This window comes from Rattus rattus, chromosome 1 (assembly GCF_011064425.1).
Source record: "Rattus rattus isolate New Zealand chromosome 1, Rrattus_CSIRO_v1, whole genome shotgun sequence".
NCBI classification, from domain to species: domain Eukaryota; kingdom Metazoa; phylum Chordata; class Mammalia; order Rodentia; family Muridae; genus Rattus; species Rattus rattus.
In genome coordinates, this window is record NC_046154.1 from 208,655,154 (window position 1) to 208,680,057 (window position 24,904).

The 24,904-nt window shown below is 38.4% G+C and overlaps 1 protein-coding gene across 1 annotated transcript in view; it reads right to left on the reverse strand.

Moving 5' to 3' along the window:
* Positions 1 to 24,904, reverse strand: part of Stk3 (serine/threonine kinase 3) — a 235,904-nt gene that overhangs the window by 143,227 nt on the left and 67,773 nt on the right.

Genomic DNA, 24,904 nt, shown 5'->3' on the forward strand with positions numbered 1-24,904 from the left:
GAAAGCAATTAAATATTAAAAAACATAGGAAAATACAATCAGACAGGTGAGGGATATGACTAAAACTGTCCAAGCCCTGAAAAGGGAAATGGAAACAATAAAGAAAATGCAATCCTGGAGGTGGGAAACCTAGGGAAGAGTTCAGAAACCATAGACATGGGTATTACTAATGAATACAGAAGATGGAAGAGAGAATCTCAGGGGTAGAAGATAAAATAGAAGAAATCAATATATCAGTCAAGGAAAACACAAGATTTAAAAAGCTCATGATATGAACATCCAGGAAATCTGTAACACTTTGAAAAGAACCAAATCTAAGAACAATAGAATAGAAGAAGGAGGAGGAGAAGGAGAAGGAAAAAGAAATTATTCCCACCTCAAAGGTCCAGAAAACATCTTCAACAAAATCACAGAAGAAAATTTCCCTAACCTGAAAAAAGAAATGTCTATAAAGGTACAAAAACGTTACATAACACCAGATTGGACCAGAAAAAAAAAATACTCCTGCCATATAATAATCAAAACACTAAATATACAAAACAAAGAAATAATATTAAAAGCAGCAGGGGAAAAAGGCCAAGCAACACATAAAGGCAGACCTACCAGAATTACACCCGATTTCTCATCTGAGACTAAAAGCTAGAAGAGCCTCGGCAGAGCTCCAACAGACCACAGATGCCAGACCAGTCTACTATACTCAGCAAAACTTTCAATCATCATAGATGGAGAAATCAAGATATTCCATGAAAAAAACAAATTCAAACAATACCTTTCCACTAACCTGGCCCTACAGAGGATACTAGAAGGAAAACCCCAACCCAATAAGGCTAACTATACTCAAGAAAAAACAAGAAATAATTTCACACCATTAAAACCAATAGAAGAGAAAGAAACACACACACACACACACACACACACACCACACACTCACACACTCACACACTCACACACTCTCTCTCTCTACTACCAACATCAAAATAACAGAGATCATTGGTCTTTAATATCTCTCAACATCAATGGACTTAATTCCCCAATAAAAAGACACAGGCTAAGAGAATTGATAGGTAAACGGAATCCACCATTCTGCTGTATACAAGAAACACATCTCAGCAACAAAGAAACTCATTATCTCAGTATAAAGGGATGGAAAAAGGTTTTCCAAGCAAACGGACTCAGAAACAAGGTGGAGTGGCCATTCTAGTATCTGATAAAATTAACTTTCAACTGTAAGCAATCAAAAGAGACAGGGAAGGACACTTCATACTCATCAAAGGAAAAATCCACCACAAGGACATCTCAATTCTGAACATCTATACCCCAAACGCAAAGGCACCCACATTCATAAGTGAAACATTACTAGAGCTTAAGTCACACATCAAATAGTGAGACTCCTCGAAATCCCACTCTCAACAATAGAACGATCATCAAGACAGAAACTAAATAGAAAAATAGAGAAGCTAACAGAGGTTAAGGTTCAAATTGACCTAAGAGATATCTATAGAACATTTCACCCAAACACAAAAGAATATACCTTCTTTTCAACACCTCAAGGACCTTCTCTGAAATCAAGAATATAATCAGTCACAAAGCAAACATCAACGGACACAAGAAGATTGAAATAATACTATTCATCTTATCAGATCACCATGGATTAAAGCTGGACTTCAACAACAAAAAGTCTAAAAAACTGGAAAACTGAACAATTCTCTACTCAATGATCACCGGGTCATGGAAGAAATAAAAAAAATTAAAGATTTTCTAGAATTCAATGAAAATGAAAGTACTAATTACCCAAACTTATGGAACACAATGACAGCAGTGCTAAAAGGGTACTGAGTATCTCCATAAAGACATTAGAAAGTTCTCATACCAGCAATTTAAAAGTACATCTGAAAGCTGTAGAAAAAAAGTAAGCGCACCAAAGAGGAGTAGAAGGCAGAAAATAATCAAAATCAGGAATGAAATGAATCAGTTACAAACCCAGAAAGAAATGAACAAAATCAAAAGCTGCTTCTTTGAGAAAATCTACAAGACAGACAAACCTTTAGTCAAAATAACTAAAAGGCACAAAGGCAGCACCAAAATTAACAAAATCAGAAATGAAAAGGGAGACATAACAATAAAAATGAAAATTCAAAGAATTATTAGGTCTTACATCAAAAGTCTGTAATTCACAAGATTGGAAAATCTCAATGAAGTGGATGATTTTCTATACACATACCAAATATAAAAGCTAATCGAGATCAGGTAGACTATGAATGGTTTTATAATGCCTAAGGAAATAGAAGCAGTCATTAAAAATCTTCCAACCTTGGAACTAGAAAATATCATCCTGATGAGGTAACTCAGACTCAAACGGACATGCACGTACTCACTAATAAGTGGATATTAGCCAAAAATTACAGAATACCCAGGATATAATCCACAGAACTCAAAAAAGTTAACGAGCCCAAGGGCCCAAGACGGGATGGATGACTCAGTCCCACTTGGGAGGGAGAAGGAAGCAATCAGAGGGCAGAGGAAGGAGAGATCTGGCTGTGGGAGGGGACAAGGAAGGGCAAAGGGAAACAGGATCAGATATTTGGGAGGAGGGGGAGGGGGACAGGACTGAAGCCTTGAGGGCCAGCAGAAAAAATGGAAACAGTCAGTCTCAGGAAGTAGGTGGTGAGGAGACCCTGTGAATGTACCAGAGACCTGGGAGGTGAGAGACTCTCTGGACTCAAGGGGAGAGATCTTGAATGAAGTGCTCTACAGTCTGGAGAAGGAACTCGTAGAGTCCACCTCCAGTAGAAAGACTGGACTGGCAGGATGGGGTTGCCATCCCACAGTCAAAAACTCTGACCCAGAATTGTTCCGGTGTAAAGTAACTGCAGGGACAAAAATAGAGAAGAGCCCGAGAGATAGGAGGTCCAGCGGCAGGTCCACTTTGGGATCCAGTTCAAGGGGAGGCCCCAAGGCCTCACACCGTTACTGAGGCAATGCTGTGCTTTAGCCAGGAGCCTCTGTAGCATGGCTGCCCTCTGAGAGTCAGATGCAGATACTTACACCCAACCCATGGACAGAAGCCGGGGACCCCTGTGACTGAATTAAGGAAAGGTTAGAAAAAGCTGAGGAGGGGGATTCCATAGGAAGACCAGCAGTCTCAACTGATCTGGACCCCAGAGATCTCTCAGACACTGGGCCACCAACCAGGCAGCACACACCAGCTGATACGAGACACCCACACACATACAGCAGAGGACTGTGTAGATGAGTTTTGGTAGGATGGCCATCTTTACTATGCCAATCCTGCTGATCCATGAGCATGGAAGATCTCTCCATTTTCTGAGGTCTTCGATTTCTTTCTTGAGAGACTTGAAGTTCTTGTCATACAGATCTTTCACTGGCTTGATCAGAGTTACACCAAGATATTTTATATTCTTTGTGACTATTGTGAAGTGTGTCACTTACCATATTTCTTTCTCAGGCCGTTTATTATCTGTATAAAGAAAGGCCACTGATGTGTTTGAGCTAATTTTTGTACCCACCCACTTTGCTGAAAGTGTTCATCTGCTGTTGAATTCCCTGGTAGAATATTCGGAGTCAGTTATGTGCACTGTCATATCATCTGCCAATAGTGATGACTTGACTTCTTCCTTTCCAACTTGTATCCCCTTGATCTTCTTCAGCTGTTTTATTGCTCTGGCTAGAACTCTGAGTACTATATTGAATAGATACGAGGAGAGTGGGAAGTAACTGTTTAATTAATTAATTAATTAATTAAAAAGAAAACCAAAGGGTTTTTAATAGTGTCTAATGTCCATAAATGTGATGTAATAACTTCTCCATAATAAAACCACTTAGATTTTTAAAAAATCAATTCCTCAAGCATTTTCATCACCTTTCTTTCCAGCAAAGTTCTAGGCACCTAGGTGGAGATTTATTGCCTTATCCCCAAGAAACTATCATGCACAGTCAGCCGTGCCGTGCATAGGTAAAGGATAGGATAGATGGATTTCTGTTTGTAAATTTATATGATCCTTGTATCAGGGATATGAAGGACTATTAAAAAGTAGAACTGTAACCGGTCAATAATGAGCCTATTTGGAGTATGTGTTTCAAGCTGAGCCTGTTGTCACAGGTCTATGACCACAGCTACTCAGAAAGCTAATGCAGGAGCATCACAAATTACACAAGTGTCTGCCTGGGCTACAGTACAGATTCAAGACCAATATGGACAACCTAGCAGGACTCTGCCTCAAAATGGCAAAGAAGGAGTTTCTTTTTTTTAAGGCTAATTTTTAAAATGAGACTGGGGCTTTCTGATAAGCTGAATTCTGTATGATCTTCTCTAGGGTTTAACCAGATCACCTATCTTCCCTTCTACAAGTTCTCTCCAAGTCTCCAGATACAGCCCAGGCCCACATCTGGAGCTCTGGAGTACGGTTACCCCTGCATTCATGGCTCCCAGTTGACTAGGCTTCCACCAGGACCCTGAATGTTCCCAATCTACAGGCCACTTTCATGTGACATGGAAACTCTTCTCCCACCTACATCCTGAACATCCTCTGCAGGGTCTGGCCTTGTGAAGCCACTTGATTCTACACTCTATGCACCTTCATCAATCCCATCTTTACCCCCAAACTTCAGCTTTAGACCAGGATGCATATTCTGCACACCAGCTCGGCCCTGTGTTCACCTAAGCCATCTCCAACCTTTAGGTCCAACCTGACCTCTACTGCGCATGTTCTTCTCACCTTGCCTATCCATATCAGACACAGAACTAACAAAACAAGTCCACATGGGCACATCTCATCAAAAAATACAAACATAAAAATTAAGGCAGTGTACCCATCCCTCAAATCCATCACTCCTACAGAAATATTCACCAATGAGAATTTCCTAGATGAACGCCAGGACACAGAATTTAAAAGAACTATCATAAATTCCATTGAAGAACTCAAAGAATTTAAAGAAATCACTCGGTAAACATAAGGAGAATTAATGACTGAGTGAAACCCAAGAAAACACAAACACAGGCTGATGGAGGTGACATAGACAATCCAAAATCTGAAAGCATAATTCAATAAGGAGACAGAATCATATAAGAGAGTGTAAGCAGAAATGAAGATAAAACTAAAACTTCCAATAACACAACTAGAGCAGTCAATGGAAAGACTTACGGAAGACTCAGGCAGAAGACAGACTATCAGGACTTCCAAAGTAGGAGATCTAGCTGAAATAAGCCAAAACAATTTAAATTTTAAAAAATAAAGGAACACACAGGCAATATAGTACATCATGCAAAAATAATTAATATTCATCATAGTAATAGATAACAGAGAAGAAAATGTTCCCATAATATAAATACTGTTAAAGACAATATCCAACAGACCAAACCTAAAGACAGGAATCTGTGTTGTAGACCTAACAGAGGAATAAGTATACCCTAGAGATTGTACACACACACACACACACACACACACACACACACACACACACACACACACACAAAGTTAGAATTGCTGAAACATAAAATACTGCTGAGAACAAAATACATGATGATTGCAATCACATGATCATTTCAACAGATGTAGAAAAAGACTGACAAAATCCAACAGGCCTTCATGATAAAGTCCTAGTGAGAGTACACTAGAGGAAGAGATCTCAATGTAATGAAAAACTTGTATGATAACCCACAACAAACACCATCGTAAATGGAGAAAAACTTGAAGCAATCCCACTGGAATCAGGAACAAGACTGGGCAACCACCACCGCCACTACTTTTCAATCATACATGAAGACTAGTGAGAACAGTACTGCAAAAAAGGGATACACACAGGAAATTAAGAAGTGAACGAATCCCTATTCTAGATTATTATATCATACATTAGGAATCCAAAAATTCTACCAGAAAACTTCTAGAAACAGTCAACAGTAACTCAGTAAGGCACTGAATCAACTTGCCAAAATTCAACAATAGCTTTTCAATGTAACAAAAACAATTATACAGAAAAAAAGAACATGGATACATTCCCATCCACAACAGCCTCAAAGACAATTACCTAGGACTAAATGTAACCAAGGATGTAAAAGACCTCTACAAGGAAAACTTTAAGCCGAAGAAGCTGATTAAGACACTTGAAAATGGAAAGACATTCAAGGCTCATATCTTGGTAGAATCAATATTATGAATGCCAAAAGCCATTTAAAGATTCAATATAATACCAATCAAAATCTCCATCTCATCCTTCACAGAACTAGAAAAAAAGCTATCTCAAAAATCATAACTACAAAAGACGTTGGGTAGATTTAAAAAATGATCCTGCATGAAATGAACAATGTTGGAGGGCTTACCATTCCAGGCCTCAACATATTACAGACCCAGAAGGCACCATGCAAGCTTCCAAAGGAAGGAAGCAACCAACAGCCCTCCCCAGTCATGATGCTCTGAACCACAACAGTGACCGGCACGGGCATAACAGCCCTAAGAGTACAGTAGTGACATGCATATGCTGGCAGTAACCAGCAGCTTTCATAGGATTTAAGGCCCTCTCAACAAGAGGGAGAACATGCTTGGTACTGAAAACTTAGCATAGGACCCAGGGCTAATCAATCTATAGATCACAAAGGAGAACCTACACTTAACTAAATCAGAATAACTCCTAACTACATTCTATACATTTATCCTTAGACCCACAAATAAGTGTAGTTTGTACCCCCTTACCAAAGAAACACTGCTTTTCAACTGACTGAGACCATTACAGAAAACCCTAACTGATCTTCATGCAAAGAACAAGAGACATGTGCCGCCCAGTCTTACCTGATATATCCATACCATAATTCAAAGCCTAAAGCTCAAGGATCACTGGAAGAGGAAGGAAATAGTCTAAAACTCAAAAGAAGAGAAGTCTGCTGTGAGATTATGTTTCCTAAAAATGTCTCTAACCCATGAAGTCTCATCAACATGGCTGTCTAGACAAGACCCAAACAGGAACACATCAATGCACATGCTAACATGGGAGAGGAAAACTCACCAGGACTCAATGATAGGCAGAGGACTCTGAGCAACCGAGGAGCACTGAGAGTGAGAGACACGGTCTTCCCAGGGACGAGCCCCAACTAGCTATCAACTCTAGTTAAGTGGTTGGCTCTGAGACCATGCTTACTGTAAAATATGCAGGTTATATTTATACATTTAGGAGAGAACATGTGCAAAACAACTAAAGAAAAGAAAGGCTGTGAATTTGAGAAAGAACAAAGGGGGTATATGAGAGAGGACAGAGGGAGAAAGAGTAAGGGTAAAAAGATGTAATTATAATTAAATTAAATATAATTCAAATAAAAATACATAATTCTTTAAAACCAATAGAGAGGTAGCTTGGAGATATAGTAGAGCTCTTGCTTAGTATGTTCCAGGTCCGATCCCTCATACTGAGGGTAAACTAGGTCTCTCTCTAAGTAAACAACAGTTATATACAGAAGCATCTTTAAAAGTAAAAACTAGGGCTGGAGAGATGGCTCATGTTAAGAGCACCTTGACTGCTCTTCCAGAGGTCATGAGTTCAATTCCCAGCAACCACATGGTGGCTCACAACCATCTGTAAAGAGATCCGATGCCCCTTCTGGTGTATCTGAAGAACAGTGTACTTATATATAATAAATGAATAAAAAAAAAAAAAAAAAAAAAAGTAAAAACTAGAAAAAGCTTCAGAAAAAACTCGTGGGTACAGAACTGTCTCTCCAGGTGCGTGGACACACTACACTCCTTTCATCAGTCAGCTGAATTTAAAGGCTGCCTTGTTTTTATGCCCTTCGTATGTGCAGAGGTCTCCTCCTCCTTTCTTACTGGCATCATGGGCCGCCAGGACTATCAACACTGCACTGCTGGTCTCCCGCACTTTAGCTCTGGTCCACCCAACCACCACTGTGCAGACCAGGCTCCAGCAGCTGGTCACAGACAGTGCTGGAGCTAAGAAAAAGATGCGATCTTACAGTAAAAAGAACAGAAGAACGTCACTTGAAACACATGTCAAATACTTAATGTTCGTGTTGGTTCTATATAAGGCTTCTTTATGAAGTCTGATTTAGAATATGCCACCTACAAATATTTCCAAGGCAAGACATAATCTATATAAAAAAGAAAATTTTAAATAAAGACCTACAAGCCTATATATTCATCCAATTCTACAAATATGAACTAAAATATTCCCATATGAATTTTCCTTGGCAGGCACAGGAATAAAACCAATTTGATTAAGAAAGTTTGTCAAAAGAATATATGTTAGCCTAAGATATTTACCTATTATAAGAATCAATTCTGGCCTCAGATCACTGAAAATTAGTAATTTCCAGCCACTTACTTCAATGACTCTAAGTCTCAACTGCCCACAGCTAAAACAGCTAACAAAACACTTTATGGTATCCATGAAGAGATGATGGCGTCTGAGAATCGCAGAACCTACTAGAAAAGGTTGTTTCTGCTGGCTTGACTCTTCTCCTTCAGGAGTCTCCAGAGCCGCGGCTCCAACCTCATATCCCAAGCCCTTTGGAGGATGTGTACCAGGTACTTATATAGCGGTTTATAACAGTAGCAAAATTACAGTTATGAAGTAGCAATGAAGTAACTGGATGGTTGGGGATCCCTGTGCTACAGCATAAGCCATGACTGCTGGGAACATTCTAGGGGGAAAAACGGTGTTTCATTTTTTAATTCAAATTCTCAGCAAATGGATGACACAGAAAGCATGGCTTTCCACAACAAATGTTGAGTGCTGCCAGTTTTCTCCCTTTACTGTTAGTCACCATCCTGACTTCTAACTCTCACTCTACGGAAACTGCTACCATAGAGAGTCAAAGTAAAATCGCTCAGATACTTTTACTCAAAGCTTCCATGTATGTGTCCTAGACTCTTTCACTCCAAAGTGAGTCCACAAACTCTGACAGATGCTTTATAATTCTGTTTAAATATTTAGTCAGTGGAAGGATGAAGGGTTTTGTTTTATTTTTTTAAGAAAGAGACAGAATGATTTCATTCTCCTCCAGAACCAGGGTGGTCTGTGGGCAGTGTGGGAGCACCCGTAGTGTTGCCGAGGAAACAAAATGAAAACAGGTGCCATCACATTCAAATTAAAGATTTACTTCTCTTTTAAACCACCTTAAACGCTTCTATAAACTTTCCAACTGATACTACTAAAAATTTGACAATATTTTATAACAAGAAAAGGATTATAAATTGTCTGTAGACCATCAAATTTTAACTGTAACAAATTTAGACTGATTGGCAACACTTCCTTTAAAAACGTTCTTCCATTAAATATGCAGCATTCTTTAAAAACTGAATGAATATATACACAATTCAAAATAAAGAAACCAAGTAAGAATCTCTAAAACTGTAAACAAAAAATTTTATAAACCTAAATTGTTAGTCTAAACCCTCTAGTAGAATTTAAAAATAAAATTGTTTTAATAAAAACAAAAACAAACAAACAAAAACTCTGCAAAGAATTTTAAAACTTAAAAATACAAATTTCCCTTTGAAATGTAAGTAAAGAAATATATAAAAAATTAAAAAAAACAGGGAGAGGGAATAATCTTTGAAATGTAAGTAAAGAAATATATAATGAAAAATTTTAAAAACCCACAAATTTAAATCCATAACCTGTAAAAAATGTATAATGTATTCAGCAACATTATACTAAGCCTAACTGTTCCTCTTGGACTAATTATTGTATAATCTGTTGTTTAAATTTGATGAAATTTTCTCTACCAAAAAAAAATAAACCTTTTTTTATTTTGTTATTGAAAAGAGAGTAAGTACCCTTTAAACAGCACTTTTTATTCCTCTTGGTAAGATATTAACTATGACACTCTCACATACATACACATATATTTCAATAAATATAAAAAATGGATCATATACATAAAATTTTATTTAAAAATAATTGCATTATTACTATTTTGTTACTTTCTCTACATTAGAATTTTAATAGCATACAGTGATACATAGAATTTTACTGTATCTTCATATGTGCTTATAGTAATTTTTATTGTATTCACCCTCTCTAGTAACCTCCTTTACTTAATACAGTATTGATGACAAACCCTTTATTTCATTACATTTTAGCCTGGGAAACGAGCAGATGAGAAAGCTACAAATAGATGACAGTACATAAATTTGGATATTCTTGCTAATATTGACAACAATCCCCGTGAAGAGTCCATTTGAAGGTGGATGAAGCATGCAGTTAGAAAATAATTCGTTCAATTAAAAAATAATCCGTCTCTTTATCAATTTTGACAGAAAAATTTAAAACTGCTAACTATATTCACTCTTCAACAGATGACAGCTACATTGTCAGATGATAAATAACCTGACTGTCATTGAATATTCAAATTATTCAAAGTTTTACTTTAGGCAGAGTCCTGGAGAGACAGGAATAGGTTCATTAGAGTGAAATCAGAACTTCCCTGCACTAGATGGATTCTTTTCAATACTTCTTTGCTGCAAATATAATCCATAATATTACAATAGCTGACAAAAGTTCCCATCAACAAAGTCATCATAACTAATTTCTTAGATATCACTCTTCAAGCTCTAACAGTTTAGAAAGAAGAATCTTGTCTGAATTTTGTCAGTCCTGGACTCACAGAGTTCAGGAGTAAGAAAGGCCGACAGGAACGTTACACAGTGCTTTGTGTTCATGCAGAGAAGAGCGTGTGGACCCTGAGACTCAACCTCCAATCTGGTCCAGGGAAGGAAGGAAGGACACTGCTACCAGACATGAACAGAAGTACTTTACCTGATGAGCCATCTCAGCAAACCTGAAACAAACTTTCAATTATTTCATCAAAAGTTTTTAAAACAATTTCTCCAATAAATTAAAGTACGATTTTCTATTATCCAAGACATACTTTTTATTTTGAAACTGTGTATTAATTACAAGGTTTCTCTCTTTCCTCCCTCCAAACCCTCCCATGTATACCTCTCAAATTTGTTCAAACTCATGTTCTTCTAATCTGTTTGAACATTTTCAAACACACTGAAATTCATGACTTCGTTTTTCACTCATTGTTACTGACTGCATATATGTCTTGGTAGATATACATGTAGGTACATGTAGATTCCTAAATATAAGCTGTTGAGACCATCTAATGGTCCTTGCAGGTGTATGCTGTCAGGGCTGCTAAGCACTGGATAGCCACTAGTCTGCTTTTCTGGGGAGGACTCCCTCTCCCACGCCCAGCTTTGTTCACAAGCCACATACTTTATAGAAAGTTATTTAAATTGTTGGCATTACAACAATTCAGTGAAACTTCTGGGGAATGCCAATGTTGGCATATCTGACCATCGAGTTATTGCTTGTTAGAGTTGGGGACTTATTTTAAAACACTGCAGAAACCTAAATGGTCCACTAAGAACCTTTACGATTATTAGGAAATGTTTCAGAGGTTTGAAAAGAGGCTGCCATCTTTACATGCTTCTCTAAAGGGTAACACATTATGGATTTGTGGTGATATTAAGCTCCAAAAATGTCAACACCATCAGAAGTCTGTAGTTAATTTTTTGGTGATACATAAAATTTCTTCATCCCAGACATTCAGTTTTATGACCTCAAACTATCGAGATACCTCAACGTCAAAATGAGAAGAACTGGGTTGGCCTGGGGAAAGCAAACTTGAAAGGCTCATAAAGCTAAACCGCGAGATGCCCACTGCCAGAGCCCAGGACTCATTCATGAAACTGTAACACTGAATAGAAGGGGTTCATCTCCCTTACTTAAGGTAAATAAAAAAAGATAGGAAAAAACAAACAAGATTCTATACACCAAAGTTGAAATATTTACCCAATAGTTTACAGGAATATGTTTCTAAATAAAGCATTATTTCCCACATGGCAGCCAAAAGATACGGTCTGAAAACACTTAACTCAAAACAAAACAGATTAAAAGAAATCATGAGACACTTCCAACTAGTAGCTCAAGGAGAAAATCATGACATACCCTCCAAAAGAAAATAGTTAATATTTTCCATTTCATTGCTTCATATATATTTTACTAGTTCTTCTGTTTTCTCAAGGATAGTGATGACACTAAGATTGGCAACAATCTTACAACAGTTCTGTTTGGAACAATATATTCCAAATGCACATTTGTGAGTAACAAAAAAGAATGTTGTTAATTTTAATATTACAGTAAATTATTAAATAAACATCAAATCTGTGTTGAAATCAGCCAAAGAATGGGCATGACACATTAACATACAGTGATTCAAAGCATAGACTTAAGTGCCCTCCTTACAATAAGTGTTTATTAACAAGTAAGGGAAAATACATGTAAGTGCTATGTGAGCAAAGCTAGTAGTTAAGTGAAATATTTGGTGTGTAGGGGAAAAAACATTTAACAAATTCTCTATCACACATTTCAAAATGTTCTTAGCTTTGCAATGTGTGACCTGTGAGAGAGAAATGTAACCTGAGGATTATCATAGTACAGCAGCCTTGTCTCCTGTTCCCCTGCAGATCTGTGCACAAGTAACCCAGCTTCCTGTAACAACAAACACAACTTAACAAATTGACAGGATTTTCCTGAATCTTATTAGTATGGTAAATCTGGCTTGTTTTCTTTTTAAATGCAGTCTCTGTGTTGTCCAGGCTGGCCTAAATTCAGTTCTTCCACTGCCTTGCAAGTAGCTAGAAGTACAGGTGCACCCTATACAGCAGCAAGATCTAGAAATCCTTGAAATAATATATTCTATATGCCCTCCTATCCTGTCGCTCTAATACAACAGGAGAGGTTGGTGAGCTATGGAAAAATTATAGTGGTCCCTCAGAAAAACCAACACAATTCCCATACAATCTAGGAATTCCACTACTGATTATATACCCAGAAGAATGAAAAAGACTCTTTCTCCACATCCTCCCCAGCCTCTGCTGTCACTTGAGCTTTTCATCTTAGCCATTCTGACTGGCATGAAGTGGAATCTCAGAGTCACTGTGATTTGCATTTCCCTGATGACTAAGGATACTGAACATTTCTTTAGGTGCTTCTCAGCCATTTGAGATTTCTCAGTTGAGAATTCTCTGTTTAGCACTGTACCTCATTTTTAATAGGGTTATTTGGCTCTCTGAAGTCTAACTTCTTTTTATATTTTGAATATTAGCTCTCTATCCAATGTAAGGTTGGTAAAGATCTGTACGTTGCTGTTTGTCTTATTGACAGTGTCCTTTGCTTTACATAACCTTTTCAGTTTCATGAGGTCCCATTTGTCAATTCTTGATCTTAGAGCATAAGCTATTGGTGTTCTGTTCAGGAAATTTTCCCCATGCCAAGGTGTTCGAGGTTCTTTCCCACTTTCTCTTCTATTAGATTCAGCGTATCTGGTTTTATGTGGAGGTCCCTGATCCACTTGGAGTTGTGCTTTGTACAAGGAGATAAGAATGGATAAATTTGCATTCTTCTACATGCAAGCCACCAGTTAGACCAGCACCATTTGTTGAAGATACTTTCCTTTTTCTACTGTATGGTTTTGGCTTCTTTGTCAAAGATCAAGTGACCATAAGTGTGTGGGTTCATTTCTGGGTTGTCAGTTCTATTCCATTGCTCTACCAGTCTGTCTCTGTACCAATACCATGCAGTTTTTATTACTATTGCTCTGTAATACAGCTTGAGGTCAAGGAAAGCAATTCCCCAAGAAGTTCTTTTATTGTAGAGAACTGTTTTCAATATCCTGGGTCTTTGGTTTTTCCATATGAAGTTGAGAATATTTCTTTCTATCTCTGTTCAGAATTAAGTTGGAATTTGGATGAGGATTGCATTGAATCTGTAGATTACTTTTGACAGGACGGCCATTCTTACTATTAATTCTACTAATCCATGAGCATGGGAGATTGCCCCATCTTCTGAAATCTTCTTTGATTTCTTTCAAAGACATGCAGTTCTTGTCATACAGATATTTCACTTGCTTGGTTAGAGTCACAACAAATTTATAGGTCAGGGTGACTACTTCATGTCATATGGATGGGGTAACAGGGAACTATTTAATTATTTAAGTATGAAGTTAAGGTGGGAATGAGAAGTGAATCTTGGTGGTGATTGCAGAATAATATGAACATAACTGATGCCACTTAAAAGTAATAATATTGAGGGCTTGGAAGAGGGCTCATAAGTAAAGGCCTTGTTGTTCAAGCACAAAGACATCAATTCAGATTCCTAGCCCTGACTCAAGAAAGCCAGGAAGGAACCCAGATGCCCTTCAACAGAGGAATGGATACAGAAAATGGATCTATACAATGGAGTACTAATCAGCTATCAAAACAATGACTTCATGAAATTCTTAGGCAAATGGATGAAACTAGAAAATATCATCCTGAGTGAGGTAACCTAATTGCAAAAGAACACACATCATATGTACTCCCTGAGAAGTAGATATGAGCCCAAATGTTCAGAAACAACTCACAGACCATATGAAGCTTAAGAAGAAGGAAGACCAAAATGTGGATGCTTCCGTTCATCTTAGAAGGGGGAACAAAATATTCAAGGGAGAAAATACATGGACAAAGTGTGGAGCAAAGACTGAAGAAAAAGGCATCCAGAGACTGTCCCACCTGGCGACCCATCCCATATGCGGCCACCAAACCCAGTCACTATTGTTGATTACAAAAAGTGCTTGCTGACAGGAGCCTGATACAGATGTCTCCTGAGAGGCTCTGCCAGAGCCCTACTGATACAGATGAGGATGCTTGCAGCTAACCATCAGACTGAGCACAGGGACCCCAATGGAGGAGTTACAGAAAGGACTGAAGGAGCTGAAGGAAGACATTTGAAACCACATAGGAAGAACAACACTATCAACCAACCAGACACCCCAGAACTCCCAGGGACTAAACTACCAATCAAAGAGTTCACATGGGGAGACCCATGGCTTCAGCTGCATATGTAGCAGAGGATGGCATTATCCGGCATCAATGGGAGGAGAAGTCCTTGGTCCTGTGAAGGCTCCTTTCCCCAGTGTAGGGGAATGTAGGGTGGTGAGTAATCCAAGCTTTTGGGCTAATAGCCACTTATCAGTGAGTGCATGCGATGTGTGGCTTTTTGTGATTGAGTTAACTCACACAGGATAATATTTTCTAGTTCCACCCACTTGCCTGTGAATTTCATAAAGTCATTGTTTTTAATAGTTGAGTAGTACTCTGTTATATAAATGTACCACATTTTCTGTACCCTTTCCTCTTTTGAGGGACATCTGGGTTGTTTTCAGCTTCTGGCTATTATAAATAAGGCTGCGATGAACATAGTGGAGCACGTGAACTTGTTGAATGTTGGAACATCTTTTGGGTGTGTGCCCAAGAGAGGTATAGCTGGGTCCTCAGGTAATGCAATGTCCAATTTTCTGAGGAACCACCAGACTGATTTCCAGAGTGGTTGTATCAGCCTGCAATCCTACCAACAGTGGAGGAGTGTTCCTCTTTCTCCACATCCTCGCCAGCATCTGTTGTTACCTGAGTTTTTGATCTTAGCCATTCTCACTGGTGTGAGGTGGAATCTCAGGGTTGTGCTAATTTGCATTTCCCTGATGACTAAAGATGTTGAACACTTCTTTAGGTGCTTCTCAGCCATTCGGCATTCCTCAGCTGAGAATTAATTAGCTCTGTACCCCATTTTTAATAGGGTTATTTGGTTCTTTAGAGTCTAACTTCTTGAGTTTTTGGTATATATTGTATATTAGCCCTCTATCAGATGTAGGGTTGTTAAAGATCTTCTCCCAATCTGTAGATTGCTGTTTTGTGCTGTTGATAGTACCCTTTGCACTGAAAAGCATTTCTTGGTTTCTTGAGAATTTATTTTTGCTCTAGCACTTTACTAAATTACACTCCTATAAGCCAGCCATGGCCTTCAATCTGATGCTCTAATTCATACCACCAATATAAAGGTAAAAAAGAAACCACATATGTCTATGGACATATGTCTAAGGAACATACTCTTTAAGGCCTTCCCCTTGTCTAAAGCACCAGATTCTCCTAATTCTTTTTGGCTTCAATTTCACATATCTCCTCCAAATCTGGGCAACTACTATGCTATCCTTCTTCCACTCATCTCTCCCTCCCAGAACTGTCTAGAACTCTTCTTCTTGAGACTTGACAGGTTGTTTTATACACTCAGTCTCAGCAGGAAAAGAGAGCAAATAGCAAATGCAACCAGGTAATGAGAAACAATTCCACTCACCCCAGTGACCAAGGGTTGGCAACAGTGTAATACTTCCTAAATGCACATGTATATACCAGTACTCAAGGTTAAGACAACCACATTTGTATTTTTTGGCAGGTTAAATACATTTTAAATGAAGAAAATACTCAGAATGTTTTCTTTCTAAAATGCCTGGACTGCTAGCAGGAAGTCTCTAACAACTGTTCATTATTAGTTGCATGTTCTGATACGGTTGATTATTCAGACTTGATTCAATCACTCAGCTAGCTACGAGTGCTTACTGATAAAACCTTAAAGATACCATGTAGAAAGTTCAGTGTACATGTAAGTTTCTTAGGGCTAAAAAATAGTTCTCTCTAATAGAGCTCTTAAAATCCTATGTAGAAATAATACTGTGGAAAAGAAACAAAAGCTAAATTCATGCAGAATTGATATGGAGGAGGTGGAGGTGGAGGTGGTGGAGGTGGAGGAGGTGGAGGAGGTGGAGGAGGTGGAGGTGATGGTGGAGGAGGTGGTGGTGGTGATGGTGGTGGAGGTGGAGGTGGAGGTGGAGGTGGAGGTGGAGGTGATGGTGGTGATGGTGGTGGTGGTGGAGGTGGAGGTGGAGGTGGAGGTGGTGGAGGTGGAGGTGGAGGTAGAGGAGGTGGAGGTATACCATGCCCAGCACTCGAGGATTGGGTGTACAAGCAGGTGCATCTCTGAGTTCAAGGCCACCCTGGTCTAGACCAGCCAGGGCTACACAGAGAAATCCATCTAAGAAAATGGAAGGTCTAACATGTCTCATGGATAGCACAAACAGGGGATGTTGATACTGAGTAAGTTGTAAACCTTAGGACAGTTCCATCTTGGTTGTTCTCTTCTGCTGTAAAGCAGTATATTCCTTTAAAGGCTTTGTGTTAAATGCAGATTATATATGAAAATGTTTTATTTAAGTCACATAGTTTTTATTTGAAAATAAAAGTCTAAGCACTGATGTGTAACCGTTAAAGCTTTGTGACACACACCAGGAGTCAAAAGAAACACCCCCACTTCAACATAACTAAATACACAACTGTTATCTCTGCTTGAAATATCTATACTCAGTCTACATTTCCTGGGGTTTTTATTCAAGTATTACTTTCTGGATGAGGTATTGGCTAAAACTACAATACACCGAACATTCTCTAAGACCCATCATTTCCTATTTTATTCCCTTGCTTTTCTCCTATTACCACATAATATACAAGCTTTATTTCTTTTCTGCATTCTCTTTCCCCGTCAGTATACAAAACTCAATAGAGAAATGTTTGTGTTTTCCTTCTATTTCTATATCCTCAGACTATGAAACAGTCCCTGTAGACAGTAGGCACTTAGTAAGTATCAGCTAAACGAATAAATACCCACACACCGGCCAGCTGACCCAGAAGCCTAAGGCTGCAGCTTCCGACTAACTATACTAGTTGGCTCACTGAAAGTTCTAAGAGCATGGCAACTCCTCTATTCATGGTCTGCAAAGAAGTAATTAGAAATGGCTTTATGCAACGCTAGAGAGATAAAGGTCACTGCAATAAATAACATCAGAGCCACATTTCCTCAAGCCTACAAAAGAACTTGAGGATTTCACTTCAAAGTACAGGAATAAAACTGTAACTTGATTTGATATACCAATTCTGATATTACATAGCAGTTACTATGGATACTAAATGTCAGTGTACTGTCTACACTGTCACTCTCACACCTTTTTCACTAAAATATTCAATCCTAGTCCAGGAGAATGGATATGAAACTCTCCTGTGTGTAAACAGAAAGACAAACTGAATATCACAGTGCTATGCACCTGAGTATCTGCTGTCTAACTGACTTGGGCTCTTTTATAAACACCAACCAGTGCCATACAAAGGCAGCTGCAGGGAAAAGCAATTATATACTGCTAAAAATGGGGGCAATCAGACGAAACACAGTCCATGGTAGCAGGGACACAAGCTAAGCAGGAGGTATGGATAATATGGGTAAGAACCATGGAAAAATAAATACCGTGATTGAACTTGAGGCCAATGCAAACAGTTCAGATTGGCTTCGTACAGTATTCCCTGGGACATCTGATGTCCATATGTCCATTACCAACACTAAGCATGGGGAATAACAAAAGCCAGGCTAGGATGGCTGCAAGAGCACACCCAATGCCAGTTCCTCCCACACCCCGAGCAGTGTAACGGGCTACCGCTGCCAGGCAGTTGGATAAGAAGTCAGAAGCAATAAGAAAAGAAAAGGAGAAAGGACTGAAGTATAAACCATCTCTCTTTCCTACAAAAGAAAAGAGATTTATACTAGAAAAAGAATGCGGCCACAGAAATGTTAAAATGTAAAGCACAATTTCTTCCCTGTGGGAAGCTTCCAAAAGTATAGATCCTTTACAACCAACAATGCATTTTTACTCAGAACTGCCAATGCTTCAAGAGCCAGAGGACTGCGGAAGTAAAAGAATTATAGGACAAAGCAACTTCCAAATAAAAACTGTAAATATGACGTTTCAAGTTTCAAACTATGAGACCAAAGCAGAATGACCAAAGGATATGACAGGAATATTACCAGGTTTGATGTCAATGTAAACAAGTCACCCAAATCTCTTTGCTGTCATATTCATGAGACAAAACTAACAGTTTAAAGCAAACAGACAAAGGTAATGCTTAGGTAAAATCATGAAGGACCAACCACACAGCAAGGCCAAAGGTAAGAAACAAAACTATAAAAGGCAGTTGTTACCATCTAGGACTTATCTGTGGTCCTGGCCTTTTCAACGAATCAAAATCCAGTTATTCCTAAATTGCATTAAAATTATCTGAGCTGTGATGCATAAATATATTAGTTGTCAATGACTGAAACGAAACAGAAATAAAATCCAGCAACAAGAACACATGAGTATTTTATAGTAAATATCAATGTCATTGCTATTTCAACCTGACTCCCCATTCTACCCCTGAACCCCAAACTTAAAACCAACTACAATTTCTTGAGTAGCTGTAGTGTGGTTAAGAAAAGGAAGCTATGCTTGTTTGCATGGAAACTGCCGTTTCCTCCCTGCCAAAACACTTGTTTAAAAAGTCATGTAATATTTCTATTAAATTGTAAATGCAGCCGACAAGGAAATGGCCTACTGGCAATGTATTACCTTTGTGGCGATGCCAAGGGGCCTACAGCAAAACAGTGTGCATGGTAATTTCAACATGCATTCCCAAGCAACAAACTGTTCTTTACATAAATACCACAGAACCTGAGCAAGATCCAGAAAAAGCAAGGAAAATTTGCCCAAGCTTTCATGCTTGCCTGTATCAATTGTATGTCATAGCTAAAGCAAAATAGAAAAGCATCTACATATGTTCGAGAAGCTTGTGAAGTGGGATCATATAACCCTGGGAAACCTATTGCAGCTTAAATCTGTGTATTTCTTGTTAACCACTGTAACAACTTGCTAATAAAAATTAAGAAAAACTGAGGGTATCAAATGAACCGAAATGTACTAACTAAATACAAGTCCTTAAAGATCATAATGAAACTTATTAACAGGAACATATGTTCAGTATAAGCCACAATTGTTATGTTAAATTACTTCTTTCTTTAATATCATTTATTTGATTACAGAATTTGAGATTAACAAGTCTTTCACTGAAAATGGTGAATTGTAGTATATAAGTCACTGTGATGCTTACAAAGTCTCCCTTATCATGTATTCTTTGCCTTTCACTATAAAGCTCAATATTGTGTAATTATGCTATTTACATGAGCCCATCTGTAATGAAGAAGGTTGTATTTATATAAAAGTGATATTGAAAACTGAACACCAACACACACAATCTGTATGAACATAATCAACAGTTCTCTAAGACATAGTAAACAATTCTTTCTGTGTCGTGTGTGTGTGTGTGTGTGTGTGTGTGTGTGTATAAAAACATAATTCCAAAAGTCAAACTTGATATTTCTTACAAAATATTTCTTACAAAATATTATATATTTTCAAGCATTGTGCACTTGAAATTACAGTCAACTCCTGTCAACATACCAATGTCCAAGCCACAAATTCACTGACCTTGTATGTTTTCTGTAACAACTGCCACCTTAGCTCTCCACCCTGGACATCACTGTAACTGAGAATGCAACAGCATGAGCTAATGATTCTCCTGCCATGTCCAAAGCTCAGAACTAGAAAATGGCAATACTCTTGTTTTGATTTCCTTCATTAAGGGGACAGGATCTAAAATACTCAAAAAAAAATTAAATTTATATAGATTGTGTTAAATAATAAATAAAAGGCTGAAAGGCAGGCTACAGGGGAAAGAGGGGTGTTTTAAGCTGTATTTTATTAGCATTTACTGTCAATTTTTTTTTATTTCCCTGGCCCTAAGTTGTAAGTAAAATATTTAATATTGTAAGAAAGAAGAATCTGAGGTCAACATGTTTCATACCAACACAATAAGAGAATTTTCAAGATAGAAAAGGGAGCCTGGCTCACAGTTGCAGAGCAAAAATATTTGATTTTGAATACTTTTATAGATAGGTCACTGTGTCAGGTTCAATCCAAAAAAACATGGGAGGCACGCTTCCTTTAAAACTAAGATCTAGCAGGAAATATAAGACAAGTTGTGGGCCAGCCAGCCTGGGGTAAGCAGGTGTGAACAAGAGACTGTCAAACCAGACAAAAGGCAAGGTCATTCTCTTTATTCTCTGGCCTATACACATGCACGAGTGCATGCACATACTCTCACTCAGTCACGGTCACACAGACCAACACGTGAGGTCCAGATATAAACATACATATTTTTAAAAACTCCATTTGTCACCACTAGAAAGGAGAGAAAATCTGTCTGTCAGCCTATTATTTCTGCATTATTTCCATGCTATCTCCAGTAGCCGCTGCAGAGGCCACCTGAGTAGGGTAATGCCTTGGGTGCTGCGTTGGCTCTGATTCCTCCACGGTACCAATGGACAACCAGCACAAAGTCAGAGGAAGGCAGACACTACCTGTTTTTCCCACAGCAGAAAGGTTTCCTAAGAAAGAATTGCAACTAGCATTAAATAGGAATCATTATCAGAACTCAAATCATTCAAAAAACTAAAAAATACTGCAGAATGGTGTATAACAATTCTACTTCTTTAATGTATGGGTCCAATTCCCAGATATCTATCTCATTTGAGCCTAAGAACTCTGTGAAGTGAACATAAGAGGGGTTGTCACTGTTAATTTGCAGTATCTAAGGAAATGGCTACAACAGTCTGATCCCAAATCAGTCCGAGAACTCAGGCTGCCTAAGTAGTATGCTGATTATGTGTGGTTGATGGGGCCATACCCTATTAAAATGGTCAAAGGGCACAAGATGGCTAACCTGTTCAGGGAGCTTACAGCTTAGCAAATGACCTAAGTTTGATCCCTGAATTCAAATCTTGGTTTTGCTACTGACAGGTTAAGTCATATTAACAAATAATATTAACTCTTTACTTAAAGGTTTCATCTAAGCTATGTAAGATACCTATTGATATTTCAAATATATTTTTTCACTGTCCAATTCTAGTTAGGGCCCTGTTTTTTATCACTCTCAGAAGGTTCTTTTATCTTACTCACCACCACACACACACACACACACACACACACACACACACACACACACACACACACACACACCACACACACACACACACACACACACACACACCACACACCACACACACACACACACACACACACACACACACACACACACACACACACACACACACACACACACACACACACACACACACACACACACACACACACACACACAACCATTGATAACTGCATAAGACTATACAGATCACTAATTTTATTATTTCATTATTAGCTTTACTAACTACCTACCCTGAACAATAGTTTCACATTCTATGTTACAAATGGTAAAATGTGTTTCATGAAATCATTAATCCAAGGAAAAGCAAAGACAACTGTTTCAAAGGGTCTGAAGGAAAACCGAGAACCAAATAAATACGGTCATTTCAGGGAAAGCAAGGGTCCTTGTAAGCAAGCAAGGATTCAGGTTTTGGAAATCTATCTTCTGCATGACCTGGCTGTTCTCAACACATGCATTCTGGTACTCAAGTTGTGGAATAGCTCACAATACAAGAAAGATTCAAGACTATTTACATAGCAACTTAAAACACACTGTGGTGGGTTGATCTGATGCTGCTTAAATTCTAGTGCAAAATATTAGTTCCTCGAGATGTGGCTGATCTGACCAGCAAATGCTCATATAGTCAAGTGATGTCATGTGAACCTTTTCCCCAATTTAACTGCTCAGTGACTGGGCAGTGGAGGCAGAAAAGGGGGACAGGAGGTTCCAGAAGGGGTTGCAGGTAAAGGGGGGGAAAAAGAAAGATGTAAGAAGAAGAAGCCACCATGGACCAGAGCCATAGGGCCAGGAGAAACAGCAAGTAAGAAGGGGTTGTGTGGCTGGGGAAGGAGTGAGTCTAGCCTAGATCTGCCCAGTCTAAGCATGTGGCTTATAAATAAAACATCGGGACTGTGTGTCTTTTATGTGGGCTTATTAGGATGTAAACTAGAACTACAACGTATTACATTTGGGAATGCCTAAGCTTACTAGCCAAAGAAAGTGTGCAAATTATAAGGAGAAAAACAGAAATCTATATGGACTGCAGTTGTCAAGAAAGGCCTCAGACTTGTAAATAAATCTGAGGGAGTGAAGATATGGAGCAGCACTGGCTACTCTTCCAGAGGACCCAGGTTTGGTTCCCTGCACCCACATGGAAGCTCCCTACTATCTATGCCTCCAATGTCAGGCATACCCTGACATTGATACCCTGGACTAGCCTATATGGGTGACACACACACCAGACATATATACAGGCAAAACACCATGCACATAAACAAACAAACAAATAAATAAAACCCGAGTTGGGACTTGAAAACCCAGCAGGAGTTAAAACGATAGGAAAAGAGACCAAGGAATCTGTGGTTGTTTGAATAAAAATGGCCCCATAGGTCCACAGGGAGTGACACGATTAAGAGGTGTGGCCTTGTTGGAGTAGGTGTAGCTTTGTTGGAGAAAGTGCATCACTAGAGCACAGACTTTAAGGTCTCAGAAGCTCAAGCCAAGCCTAATGGTTGATATTTCTTCCTCATATCTGCCACTCCAGATACAGAACTCCAAAAACCTCTCCAGCACCATGTCTGCTAGCACACTGCCATGCTTCCCACTATGATGATAATAAACTAAACCTCTGAACTATAGGCCAGCCCAATTAAATCTCTTCCTTTATAAGAGATGCCTTGGTGTCATGGTGTCTCCTCACACCAATAGAACAATGACTAAGACAGCATCCTAGAAAGATGGTGCAATATAGTGTATCCAGAGAACTTTTAAAAGAAAAATACTATATTCTAATATTTTTTCACTATCAAGTAAGTATGAATTCAAACTCGTGAATTTTAAGATCATGAAAGCAGGGGTCACATACTCTAATTCCTTTCAATCTGGTACAGAGGCTTTAACGTGGCCAATTTAATGTGCTAAACCACTTGTTTGGGCAAGATTTACAAAGGGTAGAAACAGAATGGCTACAGTGTCAGACTCACCTCTAGAACTTAGCTAAAATGTTGCAGATGAACTGGAAATCTTTCCTTAAGACTTAAATCCATCTGATCAGGGGATCATCCCATGAGTAATATCATGCCCAGAGCACCGGAGGTGACTGACACCCGAAGAAGAAAGAGCTCCTGTCCCTAGGCTGACTTTGCCACTTTTCATGTTCTTTCCAAATACATGGTTTATGCTATTTTTACTTTTTCATATTGCCAGGGGAGTTTACATGGACAAAGATAATATTCATGGAGTATAACTATACCACTAAAATAATTGTGCTCAAATATATCACTTAGATGTTAAGTATTTTCAATACTGCAGTTATCTGTACCATAGCAGCTTTGTAATAATAAACATAATTCCAATTTACTCCTCATTAGATGTTCAAAAGTATTCCCTGTTTTCTTCATCTATTTATCACTTGCCTCTCCGCATCGCCCTGTCTATCTTTTCCATAAATATGCATACAAACCTAACTCCCTTTACCCTGCATCCTTTCCTAGGGTAACTACGGCCACTAGATGGCAATAAACATGTATTGTATGTATATACATACACACATATACATGTATGTGTGTGAATATATGCCAGAAAGTCACATATCACTATAACCTAAAACCTATGTCATTGCAAACCCTAAGACAACAACCTATACTTCAGTATGCAAGATATATATACTTCAAATGCAAAAATTACCAAACAAACAAACAATACTTTTAATATCAGCTTAAAGAACATACAAAGAAGAAGGAAAAGGCACAAAAAGGTAAAAACTGTAGACTGTGAGTAAGGACTAATTTCTTAAAACCTTTTCCAGTAACCTTTGGAAAATAATCAGCTAAAAAACAAGGAAAGAAGAAAAAGTCTCTTCTACTGAAAAGTAAGGAACCCATGGATACTGTTTTGGGTGGAGGAGAGGAGTGCTTGCTGCAAACAAACAGCTGTCAGAGCTCTTTCTCACAACTCACAGTTCAGTGAAAACTGGTCAAAACTTGTTATTCATCTTTAATCATCTACTTCTTCTGCAGAGAATCTAAACTCCCTTTGTCTTTGTTCTATTATTACAAAACTACAAAACTCAAAACCAATGCTTATAGTAAAATATAATTCTC